This window comes from Papio anubis, chromosome 7 (assembly GCF_008728515.1).
Source record: "Papio anubis isolate 15944 chromosome 7, Panubis1.0, whole genome shotgun sequence".
Taxonomy (NCBI): domain Eukaryota; kingdom Metazoa; phylum Chordata; class Mammalia; order Primates; family Cercopithecidae; genus Papio; species Papio anubis.
In genome coordinates, this window is record NC_044982.1 from 72,687,684 (window position 1) to 72,703,639 (window position 15,956).

Genomic DNA, 15,956 nt, shown 5'->3' on the forward strand with positions numbered 1-15,956 from the left:
GCATGCTCAGAACATTTAAATTGTCTAACAGTTGGGCAACATAATCTGGTAACACAGGACACTGCAGAGTGTCGTTTGTTTGCCCTGGTGATTGTGGAATGGATGGGGAGCTGTGGCTTGGCTGCCCAGTATCACCAGAATATCGTACACCTTTCCCCTAAATGTGTATCACTTTTTTGTCATTGTAAAGTTGAAAAATCCTAAATTGAACCACTGTAAGTAGGGGACTGTCTGTACATATTTATCTTATTTAATCCAACAACCCTAGGAAGAAGGAACTGTCATCCACACTTCATAAAGATCAACTGTGAAATATGAGCCCTAAGTGCTTACTATGAGCCTTCAGGGTTTCAAGGATGACTTCAGAATCCTGCCAATCCAGCTGAATTCAAAGGCAAAGTGATGAAAACACCCACTGGATGTTTGTGATTGATTTCACTGTTAAATTAAGACTCTCATTTCTCTTCAGTCTAGCTGTATGGGAGGTCTTCTGAAAATAGTCACTGTTGTTTAACATTGAAATATGCTACACATCTTTCACTTGTCTATTCTGTCTAGTCAGTTAACATAATCAAAATATTTTCTTTTTTCATCATTAACCAGCAACATTGTCTTCACTAAGAATCCTTGCAGTTCTCATGCAGTCTATGAAGATAGAATCTTTTTTCATTCATTCTTTGAGCCTCTATTTACTGACCAAGTCACTGGTTGAGAATGTTTCTCATGTGTCCCCACTGGGACTTCCAGAGGTGGAGCTGGTGCTGCGAGCCTGAGTCTTTGTGGTTTACAGTGGCTCAGGGGTCACAGTGATCTACCCACGCACAGATTACCTTCATCCAGGTATAAGCCACTTTTAGCTTTTTCACTATTATAGCAGAAAGAATTTTGTACTAAGAATTTAAAAGAAAACTAGCTGGACGTTTTGCTTGGTTTCTTTCCTTCTATATGACTTCTAGGCAGGTCACAGAACCCCTGTAAGCCTTAGTTTAGATGGAGCAGGATCTTTCAGGATCATTGTGAGAATTAAATTAAACACAGGATGTAAATAGGCTTTTGACCCAGTGTTTATCCCCAGTTACTTTCCCTTTTCTCAGCCTTCCTCTTTGAGTAAAACTACACAAAAGTGTTTTCAATTCTGTTTCTGGTTCATCTTTTATTCTCTATTGAACCTATTCCAAATAGGTCTTACCTTTCCACTGAAATTGTCTCTATCAAGGAGAGTCACAGCTTCCTTTTACCAAAACCAGTAGTCAATTCTCAGTCTTCTTACTTGGCCATTTCCCTGCTGTTAGCCCTGAGCACTCATGCCATCTCCTCAGACACTCTCCCTGGCTATTCCCATGCAGCACAGCTGCCCCTCTCTCTCCCTCCATTATTTTCTTAACAGTACTTGCATTAGTTTCCCATGGCTGCTGTAACAAATCACCATGAACTTGGTGGCTTAAGACAACATAAATTTATGCTCTCACAGTTATGGATGCCAGAAGTTCAAAATCAGTTTCTCTAAGTATGGGCAGGACCATGCTCCCACTCGAGGCTCTACGGAAGATTTCCTTCCTTGCGTCTTCCAGTTTTTGGTGGCTGCCAGCAATCCATGACTTGTGGCTGTGTTACTCTGTCTCTGTGGTCATACTGCCATCTCTTCCGTGTGTGCCAAATATCCCGTGGCCTCCCCCGATAAGGATAGCATGTATCCTTATACATGCCGTTGTCTTCAACGTCCACCAGGATAAACTCCTATTCAAGATCCTTTAGTTAATCCCATCTGCAGTCTCTTTTTGCCATATAAGGAAATATTCACAGGTTGCAGAGATTAGGAAGTGGATAGATTGGGGGGACATTTTCCAGCCTACCATCACATTTAACATTCCACGTTGCTCAAAATCTAGTTAGCAGAGTATCTTATGTCTCTCCTTCTAGACTGTAAACTTTATGTGGGCAAAGTTTTTTGCTTTGTGTACCTTAACAAAATGTGAAGAAATACCTTATTTTGCTAGAACTCTGGAATGGGGAAGAGAATTGAGAGTCTTTTTAGTTTTAGATGGAATTTGGTACACACAGAGACTATTTCTGCCACATGTGAATGCAAGTTTTCAATTTGCTTGATTTCCCAGGAGCCACAGAAGCATAATGGTTTATAAGCCTTTTTAAATTTGTAAGACATGGCATGCAACTGCATATGCTGCTGCTCACTACCTGACACTCTAGCAAACTATATTAATCTATTGATTTCTAAGGTAGCAATGGGACTGAACCAATTGGCATTACATGGGTTCTATGTAATAGATGTTTAATTGGCACATGCCCAGAAGGAAACAACACATTAAACGTTTGGGCGGAAGATTTAATGTATTAAACATCCAGTGTGGAAGGTCAAGTCTGGATTTTCTCTCTACTTCTTTTGCATCTGAGAATGGTAGCTCAGGAGACTATCTGTATAGCATAGCTTTTCATTGCGCATTGCAAAGGCTTTCACATATGTCTCCTCATTGGGAAGTTAGGTGGTGGTCTAAAACCACATAAATCACCAAGGAAAGTGTGAATGAGCTAGCAAGCTGGAGTAAAAGTCCCACCTTTCCTCCTCCCCTCTCCACTTGATTTACACTTTGACCAAATCTGTGAAATAGTGTCTCCACGAGCCTTCTCACTTCCCTGTGGCATAGAGGCTTCTAGATAATATTTGCAAAACTTGGCCCCTGACATGTTTGTTTATAAAAAATAAACATTAACTGTAACATCACTTCATAGGTAGGAGTGTTTAACATACAAAAGATATGGCTTCTGAGCCTATGTTGTAAAGCTATGCTTATATCCAAGGGTTGAGATGGGCAAAACAATTACAAGAGTTTCGACAGAACTTGTAAGAGAGAAACTCCATGTTAAGGACAAGTGCATAGAAAAACTATATTGGGATTCAGGGAACCTACATAGGTTTTGTTAATGACAACTGTACTTCCAGAATCCAGTCTGTTTATTTAGTCACAAATTCATATTATGGGAATGCTGTGAGCTAGGCATACTAGATTTTGTATAAAAATATAGAATTTCCCAGGCTGGGCGCGGTGGCTCACGCCTGTAATCCCAGCACTTTGAGAGGCTGAGGCGGGTGGATCACCTGAGGTCAGGAGTTCAAGACCAGCCTGGCAAACATGGTGAAACCCTGTCTCTACTAAAAATAAAAAATTTGCTGGGTGTGGTGCTGGGCGCCTGTAATCCCAGCTGCTCGGGAGGCTGAGACAGGAGAATTGCTTGAACCTGGGAGGCGGAGGTTGCAGTGAGCCAAGATCATGCCACTGTACTCCAGCTTGGGCGACAGAGCAAGATTCTGTCTCAAAAAAACAAAAAAAAATATATGTGTGTGTGTGTGTGAGAATATATGTGTGTGTATATGTGTGTGTATGTATGTGTGTGTATATATAAAATTTCCCTCCAAAGACTTTCTAGAGAGAAAATAATCTTTAAAACATTGTGATTAATGTTTGTGTTGGAAATTGATAGTCCATCTTCTCTTTCCACCCCACCCCTCACTGGTGGGAAGAACTCTCTAGAGCTTCAGTGCCCCAGGTAGGTTGCAGGCCATAGCCCCTGTGGGCACACAGGCAGCTGATCTCAGCTCTGATAGCTACTTTATTTAAATTATCTTTTGTTTATTGCCATTGATATGCATTGTTCTTACTGATATATTTTCACTAAATATGTGAGAGCAATGTATTGTTACACAATTGTATCACTTCACTTTATCAATCTTCATTCCATTTTTTTCTAACTTTTAAACTGTTTGGGGAAAAGGACTTATTTCCTAACCCTTAGGAAGTTTATTACTATGACTTTAAACAAGCCCCTGTGATCTGCATCTCCTGGTGTTCACACCTCCTGTATAATGCCCTCCTCTTGAGTGTAGGCAGCACCTGTGTCTTGATTGTAACCAATGGATTATGGCAAAGGCAATAGGATACATGTGATCACATAAGAATGCAGCATCCCTCTTGCTGGAGGCTCTATTCCTGGCTTTGAATAAGCAAGCTGCCAGGAATCCTGTGGCCTCCAGGAACTGAATGCTTCCAATAACCATGAGTATGGGAAAGTAGATGCTTCCCCATTCGAACCTGCAGATGAGAGCCCAATCCTGGCCGGCACCTTGGTTGCAGGCTTGTGAGATCCTAAGGTATTCCTGATCCACAGAAATTGTGAGATAATAAATGTGTGTTGTTTTAAGCTGCTAAATTTGTGGTAATTCATTACATAGCAATAGAAAACTGGAATAGCCTCCAAACCCACCTCCCTCTCCTCCCCTAAGCCCCAAAAGTATGGCTTGGTCTTAGTTTCAGCCCTGGATAAGCACAGGCAAGAAGCAGATCATGGGGAGCTGTGGGGGAAGGGCTCAAAGGCTAGAGTTCATATCAAGGGCACTGGGGACACTTTGTAGAGTTTGAAATACATAACAAATCTAGATCTCTGGGCTCTAATTTTCCTCCCAATAAAAATGAGGGCAAAAGACGGCCTTAAATTATTTGTACCTGAAACCTGCTCTTGTGCTCTTCTCCCTTCCTGGACTCCATGCCTTGGTGGGCTTCTTTTCTTGCCCTGTATCACTGGGGTCATGGTGTTCTGCATCCCCATTCTCCCGTCTCTTCCCAAACGCTGAACTGTTATTAATAGTGAAACTGCAATTGCTTTTGCACTAACCTAATATTTCTAAACCTTACTTCTTCCAAAGTTTCTAAAGATGAGTGGAGTGACTATACTATTGGCTGTTAGAAAGTCTTAATAGCTTCAGAGACAATCCAAACAAAAACCTGCAGAGTTGAGACATTCTAGATGGGTCCTTAGAGGACTCAGTATTTGACGGGCAAATGAAGCCTGAGTGTGGAGGGAGGGGATCATTTCATAGGCTCACAGGCAGCTGGTCTCAGCTGTGATAGCAACTTTATTTAAATGATCTGTTTCTATTATTGCCAGTGATATTGCTTTGTTCTCTCTGACACATTTTCGCTAAATGTGTGAGAGAAATATATTCTTGTCACACAACTGTCACTTTAACACTCTACCAATATCAGGTCTTTTGATTTCATTTTTTTCTAGCTTTTAAACTTTGGGGGAAAAAAGAACTTACTTCCTAACTCTTATCAAATTTACTCCTTTTACTAATCAGGGTTGTTTCAGACTCATCACCATCTACCTTTTTTCCATGCCCTCTTGCTGTTGTTCTGGTGTTTGTTCCTCCTGTCCTTCTCTCTCTCCATACCCTCCCCTCCACTCCCCGGGGACTCCTCCTCCCATCTGTTCATGTCTCAGATGCATGTATCATGTATTCACCCATCCAGCATTTGATAAGTGGCTCCGTGATCTAGTCAGTGAGAATAAAAAACAGATTGTCCCTGCCCCTAGATGATTAGCAATCAAAGTGGGGACAGACAAACCAACACCTGTGCGGTTAAAGTCCTGTGTGTATCCAGTTGCCCTCTGACTGTGTCCACTGAGTCGCTGACAGCCACTTCAGCCTCGGGACTCCACCCTGGACTCTTTTATACTCACCCCTGTTCATCTCCTCTGACTCTACTACTACCTCTGTTCATCCTCTCTGACTCTGTTCCAGCAAAAGCAGCACCACCATCCACTCAGTCATCTGAGGCTGAAACCAGGAGCTATCCTTGATTCCTCAGTTACTCTCTTATCCAGTTAGTCCAGGCATTTTGTTTATTCTGCGTCTCTATCACATCACTCTGTCTGCGTCCCATCCACTTCTGTGCTATGGCTCCTACCGTTTTGCACTAGATTACCCCAGTAGACTCCTCACTGGGTTTTAGGCATCCTTCTTTCCTCTCCCTCCAATCCATTCTTTTCACAGAAGCCACAGTCATGGTTTTAAAGTACAAACCTGGTCTGGGCACTCCTACTTAGGTCCTCACTGCCCCAGTGTGGAGGCCCAGCTCTTCCTGCTCTGGCTTCTGGGTCCCTGCCTGGTCTCCTGGCTCCCCAGTCTTGCTTCCTTCTCCATTCCAGCCCCGGCGAGCGTGTGCACGTGGGTCCTTGAGCAGACTGCGTGAGCCTCTCCTCCCTGGGACTTGGGGCGTGCTGTTTGCTCTTCCTCATAAATACTGCTGACCCTGTTTTTATTGAACTACGACCTCCTCACGGGGAGTTTACCTTGACCACAAGACAGGATTATGTACCTCAACTTTTCTATACTTTTGTATATTATTTCTTTACATAATAATTGTCTATCTTGTTTCTTTACTCCCCACCTCCAGCCTAAGGGCAATTTCTTTTCTTTTTTTTCTTTTTTTTTTCTTTTTGAGACGGAGTCCCGCTCTGTCGCCCAGGCTGGAGTGCAGTGGCCTGATCCCGGCTCACTGCAAGCTCCGCCTCCCGGGTTCCCGCCATTCTCCTGCCTCAGCCTCCCGAGTAGCCGGGACTACAGGAGCCCGCCACCACGCCCGGCCAATTTTTTTTTTTTTTTTTGTAATTTTAGTAGAGACGGGGTTTCACCGTGTTAGCCAGGATGGTCTTGATCTCCTGACCTCGTGATCCGCCTACCTCGGCCTCCCAAAATGCTGGGATTACAGGCGGAGCCACCGTGCCCGGCCGGGCAATTTCTTAATGTCTCGGATAGCTCTTGGGCAATGTAATAACATAATAGAACTATATGGGCAAACAAATGCAGCCTGTATGGTTTAATGGCTTAGAAGTTAGGCTCCTGGCCGGGCACCGTGTCTCACACCTGTAATCCCAGCACTTTGGGAGGCCGAGGCGGGCGGTTCACCTGAGGTTGGGAGTTCAAGACCAGCCTGACCAACATGGAAGACCAGCCTGACCAACATTTTTGTAGAAACTCTGTCTCTACAAAAAATACAAAATTAGCCGGACGTGGTGGCGTATGCCTGTAATCCCAGCTACTCTGGAGGCTGAGGCAGGAGAATCACTTGAACCCAGGAGGTGGATGTTGTGGTGAGCTGAGATCCCGCCATTGCACTCCAGCCTGGGCAACAAGAGCAAAGCTCCGTCTCAAAAAAAAAGGCTCCTGGATCAGACAGCCTGAATTCGTTTTCCAATCTCATTCCTTATTGGCTATAACCATGGACAAGTTACTTAATTTTCCTTAATCTTAGATTCTTCATATGTAGAATGGGGATAATAATAGTTACCTCTTAGGATGGTTGTAAGCATTAAATGAATTAATAGGCCAGGCATGGTGCTGTGCACCTGTATTCCTAGCTACTTCGGAGGCTGAGGTGGGAGCATCGCTTGAGCCCAGGAGTTGGAGGCTGCAGTAAGCTCTGATTGCACCACTGCACTCCAGCCTGGGTGACAGCCTGTCTCTAAAAAAGTAAAAATTAAAATAATAATACATAGAAATCACGTAGCAGAGTCCTCAAAATGCAGCAAGCATATTTTCCATTTCTTTGCCATAAACGGAGTGGTAAGTATTGTGATTGTCTGCACCAGGTGTGGACTCATAGAAGAAGGGTGTAGGACTCAACCTGGGGTGGAGGAAGATTCGCAAGGTTTGTTTCAGCCTCTAAGGTTTGTTTGTGTAATAGAAAAACTCAAGAGCAACAACTCCAATCCAAGCTCCGGTCTCATTCTAGTTTTCCTGTGTGGCTGAATTCCTGAAGCCCCTGTCTGAGGGTGTCCCTGCTGGGCAGGCAAGGGAGCTCAGTGGGGCCCTCTAGTGATGACTTCCTCCCATGCCCTGAGGCACAGCCTTGATCAGAGGCCTCCCAAGGGTTTCCACATCCTTGGGGATTTTCTATGAGCCAGGAGCAGAGCACAGCTAGCAAACGGGAGAGCAGCCCTGCTGGTACTGTGGCTCCCTCTGTGGCAGCTTTGAGGTCATTCGTGCAAAAGGCACTGTTAGGAAACCCAGATCAGCTGCGAAGGAGCGTTTCAGGTGAAAAAACAAAAATGCTTCTTAGTGATTGACTTAGAGTTTTGAATCTATAGATACTAGATTTGGAAACGGTATCCAAATGGAGCAATTACCAGAGTGTCCGTTTCCTAGGGAACATTCACTTTTCATCCAAGGGGTAAAACAGCAGCCCTGCTTCCTGCTTTCCTGTAGCATAATGGAGTCCCAGGATTCAGTGTCCTGATGCTGTCCAGGAGGCTTTGGATGTAAAAAGGAACCAATGCTCTGCTCCATGAGCAGAGAGAGACAAGAAGCAGAGCATTTGTTCCTTGCCCATCTCAACCTAATGAGGACATGGAGAGATTCTGATTGCTTTTCCGTAATTATGTAGGCCTGTCAGAACCACAGCAGCTGGACAGACTTGACCCCTAACCGTGAGGGTGTAGAGAGTCCCTTTCTGCTTGGTTCCCAGGTTTGGCAGCATTCTTCTCCCCACAGCTGCAGTCACTTGACTACCTGCTTTCATGACCTCCTGTCTGGTTCTTCCTTCTTTATTTCATTTTGAATAGAGCGATGTAAAGATAGCTTATAGGCTACCTTCAGTAAAGGATACAGATATTGCAAAAATAGCATACAGAAAGGCCTAATGGAAACTGGAGCTACCAATGATAATAAATCATTAAGTGCACAGGTTCTGGAGGTGGGGGGACTAGATTTCACTTCTATACCTCTCTATTTCTACCTGTATGAATTGGGAAAGTTCTATTGTCTTAAGTTTGATGTCCCATCTGTGAAATGGAGGGTGTAATTGTACTAGAGTTCTTTATTGTAAGCAATAGAAACCAACTCTGATATAAGTTAAAAATAAGGAGCAGGAGGAGAACTAACAAAAAGGACGTTGAGATAGCTATTTCACAGATTTGTTGTAAGGATGAAATTAGATAAAAATCATTTAGCACAATATGGCATGTAGAAAGTGTTAGATATGTTAGCTATCATTGTATCATCATCATTTATTACTATCATGAGCTCTGTCCTAACTTTCTTACCTGTAGCTTTGGCTCGATAGAAAGTCAATGCTGGCATTGGTGCTATATAGTCTTTTGAATTTTGAGAATTCATTTCCAGAATATATGGTTGGTGATCAGTTTCTGGGTCCAACCAGCTATTGTCAAAAGGCATAGGGTCACATGGCATAAACCTGGACTATAGGTTTTTTTTAAACAAAAATTTAAAATACATATATTTAGGGGGTACACGTGCAGATTTCTTAACATGCTTGTATTGTGGAGCAGTGAGATTGGGGCTCTTAGTGAACCCATCATCTGAATAGTGAAAGTTGTACCCAATAGGTAATTTTTCAACCTTCATCCCCCTCCTACCCTCCCACCTTTTGGAGTCTCCAATGTCAATGATTCCATTCTGTACATCCACGTATACTCACTATTTAGCTCTCACTTATATGTGAGGACATGTAGTATTTGACTTTTTGCTCCTGAGTTATTTCATCGAGGATAATGGCCTCCAGCGCCACCCATGTTGCTGCAAAAGGCATTTTATTTATTGATTTATTTTTTATGGCTGAGAAGTATTCCACGGCATGTGTGTGATGGATGAACACTCAGGTTGATTCCATGTCTTTGCTATTGTGAATAGTGCTCACAGTATTGCGAATATGATAAACATATGAGCACAGGTATCTTTTTGATATGATTTCTTTCCCTTGGGGTAGATACCCAGCAGTAGGATTGCTGGATGCTAGTTCCATTTTTAGTTCTTTGGGAAATCGCCATACTGCTTTCCAATAAAGGTGGTACTAATTTGTATTCTCACCAGCGGTGTGTAACTGTTCCCTTTTCTTCGCCTTGTTGCCAACATCTGTTGTTTTCAGACTTTTTAATACTAGTTATTCTGACTGGTATGAGATAGTATCTCGCTGTGGTTTTAGTTTACATTTCTCTGATTAGTGATATTCAGCATTTTTTCATGTGCATGTTAGGTTTCTAGCCTCTTAAGTCAGCTGGGGCTGTAGACAGGGTACAATTCTCTGAGAAAGGCAAGCAAAACTAAGTCTAATTTACCTAAATACTTGCTTGCTTTGTAGGACCATTTCCAATATCATGTAAGAGGCATGTAAAGGTTCTAGATCTGTAGTCAACATCAACTCATGTCTATTGCCTTTAATAACTAGGCACTTGCCTGAATCAATTGAATGTTTACTGAACACCTACTATGTTGGAGACAGGCATTGTTTTGTATACCCAGTGCAAAAGGGACTTTTAGGAAATCCAGGTCAGCTGTGAAGCAGGGTTTCAGGTAAAAAACAAAAATTCTTCTTAGTGATTGACTTAGGGTTCTGAGTTTCCAATTTATACTAAATTCGGAAAATTTATCCAAAAGGAGCAATTACCAAAGTGTCAGTTTCCTAGGGAGTATTCACCTTTCATCTGAGGAGCAGAACAGCATCCTAGTTGCCTGCTGTTCCCTGTGGGACGATTGAGTCCCTACATTGATACCCCATCAAAAACTGGGGATACAAAAAACAATGCCTGTGTTCAATGCACTTACTGTTTCACGGAGGAAGCAAGGGATAGATGAATAATAATAACCCCATGTTTTGAATGTTGCAGTAGAAGCACAAAGGGCCTATAGAAGAGAATGGAATTAATTACGCCAAGAAGAGCAGTGGAGGGAGAGATAACTGGGGACAGTCTCGTGGAAAAGTTGACATTTGATTTGGGTGTTTGAGATGAGTAGGAGTTTGCTAGGCTGGCAAATGGAAAATGGTATGAACAAGAGTATAAGGACCTTCAAATCCATGCTATGTGGTTTATATTTTAACGTCTTGAAGTTTACAAAGTAGGAGAATGAACATGATCAGATTGGGTTTCTGGAGGCAGTGTGGAGGATGCTTTGGAAGGGACTGCCAGAGCCAGGGAGACCAATTAGGAAACTGTTACAGGAGTTTAAGAGATGGTGAGGACTCGACCGGAGACAGTGGAGGATGGGATGGATCTGAAGTCGTAGGGCTGGGACCAGTGAAGCCCAAAGAGTGAGGAATGGAGGGGAGTTGGGGTTATTTTGAGAATTCTTATTTGCCTGCTTGTGTGGATGGAGGTGCCACTGTCTGATGAAGGACTCGAAGAAGACAGAGCTCGTTTTGAAGGGAGGAGGCTGAGTTCCATTTTGACATGTTGCATTGTACTGGTGGAACATCTTAGGTGAGAAGTCTGTGGGCAGATAGAGGTCTGGATGTCAGGAAAGAAGTTTGAGGCTGCTCGGGAAGGGCTCACACCTGGAACTAGGGTACAAAGAGGACCTGTCTCTTGGACCTGAGCCCCTGAGTTTTTCTGCCTGGGGCCCTGGCTTGTGGCTGGATACCCATCCAGGGCCTGGAGTTCTTCTCTGAGCTTCCCTATGGTGGCTGCCTCCTTGCTGGCCTAGTCCCATCCTCAGTGATGGCTGCCTGCTGCTCCCTTGGCTTTCTGAATGTTGTACCATGGCATGAGCTCCATCCACCTGCAAAAAAGCCAGGCACCAAATGTTGGGCCTTCCGGTTGCTGAAGGTCATCCTGGCCTGGATTGCCCTCTGTCTGTGGAGACACTTGTGGAAGCTTCGATCTGCCTGTGCTGAGAACTCCCTCTCATCTCCTGTGGGAGATCTCACCCAGAACCTACAAGCCAGTCTTTGTAGCTGACGTTCATCTTGTCCTGTCCTGAGATAACTGGAAAGTTCTGTTAACTTCAAATAAATAAATCCATGAAAATGTCCAGAGCTCCCAGCAGTTGGGCAGGTTGAGAATGTGCTGCAGCCATTTAAAGGAGAGAAAATGGCCTTCAGATTAGCAACTTCTCCCAGCTTCCAGAGGCAAGCACAGGTGGGAAGTCGCAATAAATCAAACATGAATGTGTTGTCCCTAAGTGGCCCAGAGGAGATGAGATTCCAACTCTCATTTTCTATTAATGGGCCTTTGAAGCCTTTATGGAGTTAGCTTTTAAGGAGTTTTTGTTTTTAATTTTTTTGCTTTTTTTTTGTTTTTGAGATGGAGTCTTGCTCAGGCGCCCAGGCTGGAGTGCAGTGGTGCGATGCCGGCTCACTGCAACCTCCGCCTCCCGGGTTCAAGTGATTCCCCCGCCTCAGCCTCCTGAGTAGCTGGGATTACAGGCGCATGCCACCACGCCCGGCTAATTTTTTGTATTTTTAGTAGAGACGAGGTTTCACTATGTTGGTCAGGGCTGGTCTCGAACTCCTGACTTCAGGTGATCCACCCACCTCGGCCTCCCAAAGTGCTGGGAAAACAGGTGGAAGTGAGCATTTTTGTAGTAATGACATCAATGAAAGTATTTGATTTGTAAATTGGGGGACACATAGCTACTATTACTTTGCATTTAGCAGTTATTCCCGTCCGCACTATTTATTACCCCCACCTCTGCCCCCGGCATATATACTTATGTCCTGTCCCACAACCCAACCCCTCACTCCCACCACTCAGTTTTTTTTCTTTTTCTTTTTTTTTTTTTTCTTTTAAGCATAGAGCCGAATCTGAAGGGAGTTGGCCCAGCTTTTATCTTTATCCATCATGGACACACTTGGGCCACCTTTACCTTTCTTCCTCACATGATTACGTGCTGCTGAGCGGTGTCCTTAGGCATTTTTTTCCTTGCCTTCTCGGGCAGTTAACTCATTTTTGGAAGCTAGAACACTGAACCAGGAGACAAGAGTTACATTCTAGTCCTAGTTCAGCCACAGTGAAGTTGGGTCACCTTGGGCAAGTCTTTTTACTTCCGGGGCCCAGATTTCCTTATCCACACAGTAAGGAAAGTAAGTTGAAACACCCAGGCAACTTATTTCACCTCTCAATTAGATAAGTCACCCTGTCCGCTTCAGCCATCCTCCCACACCCTCTCTCCACTTCTGAGGGGAACCTGCCGCTTGACCACAGCTCCTGCCGCCTGGGTGGCCATGTCTCCCACGGTGTGAGAAGACCTTCTCTTCCTCTGCTCCTCCCTTCACCGTACTGGCCCAGGGATGGGTTTGTGATTCAAGAGCAGTCATTTCATAAGTTGGTTCTGTAGTCAAGCTTAAAGAAGATAAACTGGATGCATCCCTTTTGATGGGGGATGGAGGAAGGCAGGGATTTGAAATAAGGAACCCCAAAGGAATTTTTCACTTAACAGTAAGGATAGAAGAGATTCTATATCACATAAGGCTCAGACGAACTTCTTTTCTCTTCTTGCACGTTCTTCAAGATTTAATGCTCTATCTGTAGAATAATCTGGTTTTACTTGAATACAGAATTTTGACTAGGCTACGGGAATGGAAAGATGAAGCACCGCTACCCGAGTTTCTAATACTGAGCAGGAGAAACACACAAGTAACCCACCTGCAACCTCTTCCCAGCTCGGAATCATCTTCCTCAAATAGATTGTGGGAAAAGAGAGTTAGTTTCCTGTCTGTTCCTGTGTTGTCTGCACTACAGCTGCCTTCTCTATGGCATGCTCACGGAAATCTGAGTTCAAATCCCAGGGCTGCCACTTATTAGCTAGATGATATTGAGCAAATTCCTTAACCTTTTTATATCCCAGTTACCATGTCTGAAAAGTGGGAATAATTCTTGTTTCTGTCTTACAGGTTGGTCGTGAGAATTGCAAAAGCATTGTTTTTGGTTTGGTTGTTTTTTGGGTTTTGTTTTTGCTCTGCTGTTCAACTCCTGAGTTTTAAATGTGGATGCATAACTGAGGGAAAGATTATTCTTCCTTATGTCTGTATTGTTTCAGTGTGTGTTCTGCAATTGGTAGCTAATCAAATGATGTGGGATGGGAACCCAGGAACAGTGGGAAAGGGAGTCTGCCCATACTCTCACAGCATGTTTATGACAGAAACACAGAATTTGCTTTCTTTGGCTCTGGGCCTAGTTTCTTATTCTTTAAGTTGCATTGCTTCTCTGTGTACATATGTGTGTGCACACACACCCATGCAGGTCTGTGTGCATGCATATGTATTGTGTGACTGTGTGTGTGCGTGCATTGACTTCAACTTCTACAAAATAGCCACCAGCTGATAATTCTACTATAGATCAGTGGAAGAGAAACCTCCCAGAAGTTGGATGGAGAGCTTCCAGGGAGGAAGGCAGGCTCAGATACAATACATTTCTGGCCCTGTCAGCTTTTAGTACTTTCTGTTTTGAGTGGGAAAAAATGCAAATAAATAATAAATAAAATTCACATTAACCGGAGAATTACCTTACAGTGTTTTTTGAAAGGAAAAAAAATCGAGAGTTGAGCCAGCAGATCTATTTCAAGATGATTTAACAGGTGAGAGGGAGTTAGCTGCGATTGTTTTATGTCTCAGTCTATTAGGCACTGTACAATGCGACAGATCTATTCTAATTTATACAGTTGTTCAGCAAAACTTTTGTGGGTTTTTAAATTGACTGTAATGTTTAGCAATTGGAATATAAATTTATTCAAGCCTCTTATTTGGTCGCCTCAATGGCGCATTACAAAGTATTTTATAGTGTCTGATCTGCTTAAGTTTTACAACCGGCTTCCATTGTTCTGCACTTTTTACAGCTAGTGCTGAGAGCAGGGCTGGGTGCCCCTGCCTCCTGTTGGTCCCTAAGGCTGCTCCCAGGGACTGGGGACAGGCTCACCAGGTGAGCCCAGGATGTAAACAGCACCTACCCCCTGCCCCAACTCCTTTTGAAATGCCCTCCTCTCCCTGGCTTCCTGCCAAGTGTCTATGGTGTGAGACTCTATTTTGACCTAACCTAACTCCAGTTGGCAATTTGCCTGCTTGGTCCTAGCTATGATGATTAATACTAAATTTTCAAGCTGCTTCTTGCCATGTTTTTTTCCCTTGTTACCAACCTTCTTGAAGTAATGGAATATTACAGTGAGTCTTCATGTTCTCATGAGCTGCTTTTTCCATTGTCTTTTGGTTTCAACCATTAGCCACTTAAAAAAACGACTTTCTCAAAGATCTACAATGACCTCTGGTTGTCAAATTTAAATGCCTATGTTTCCTGGGTGTCTGCAGTGATTGACACTGAACACACACTTCTTTCTCGATACCATTTCTCTCCTGATCAGCCTGACATAGCTGATATGCCTCCTGCTTTCATTGGTTCTTCTCTAAACTCTTGGTCTTCCTATGCCATCTGGGAACAGCCCAGGCCTCCTCATCTTACACGGTGCCTGCACAGATCAAATCTCTGCAGCCTTCCCTGCACATTGTATTTCCACTTACCTCCTCCTCTGAACTCCCCCGTGTGTACATTTTTTAATGCTATTTATCACATTTTACTTTACACTAATTGTCATAGCTGGGTCCTCCTTCCCCCATGACTGTAAATTCCTTGATACAGGCAGATATGGTGACTGATACAGCTTGGAAATCCGCATGCCGCCTGGCACACCACAGAAGCTCAATTAGTTTACCCACTTTCAAACATGGGTTTTTGAGAAGGAAAGGTAACAGTGGTGTGGGACAAGGCTGGAGAGGTAGCACAGGGCCAGATGAGGATGACAAGTTTAGGACTCTTTGAGGATTCTGGATTTTACCCAAAGAACTGTATTAGCACGGGATTTAAAATGTGGGATATGACATGGGTAAAATCAACATTTAAAAATATTTCTCTGCTGGAATGGAGAGGGGCGGGCAAAAGATGGTGGTAGCTTAGATTGATGGTCGGGGGCAGTGGGAAGAAAAAAGGAAAAGAGATCTGAAAAAAAAATCTAGTAGATAGAGTGGACAGGAATCATAACTGATTTTTTGATGTGAGATGTGAGGAATGAAAGAAAGGAAAATATTAAGAGTTTGCCAAATTTGACTTAAATACCTGGCTGCATGGGGATGCAGATTTCACAATGAGAGACTGTTGAAGAGCTGGGTTCACTGTGTGCACAGAAGGAGGAGGTGTAGGAAGTGAGGAGGTAATTTAGTTTGGTTCATGTTGAGCATGAGGTGCTACGAGACATTCATGGGGTGATATCTAGGAACATGGGTATGGAGATGGAGCTGAATCTGTAGGAATAGACAAAAGCATCTAAGAAGGAGGTAGAATAAGAAAAGAAGAGGGCCTGAGACACAGCCTGGAAGATTCCA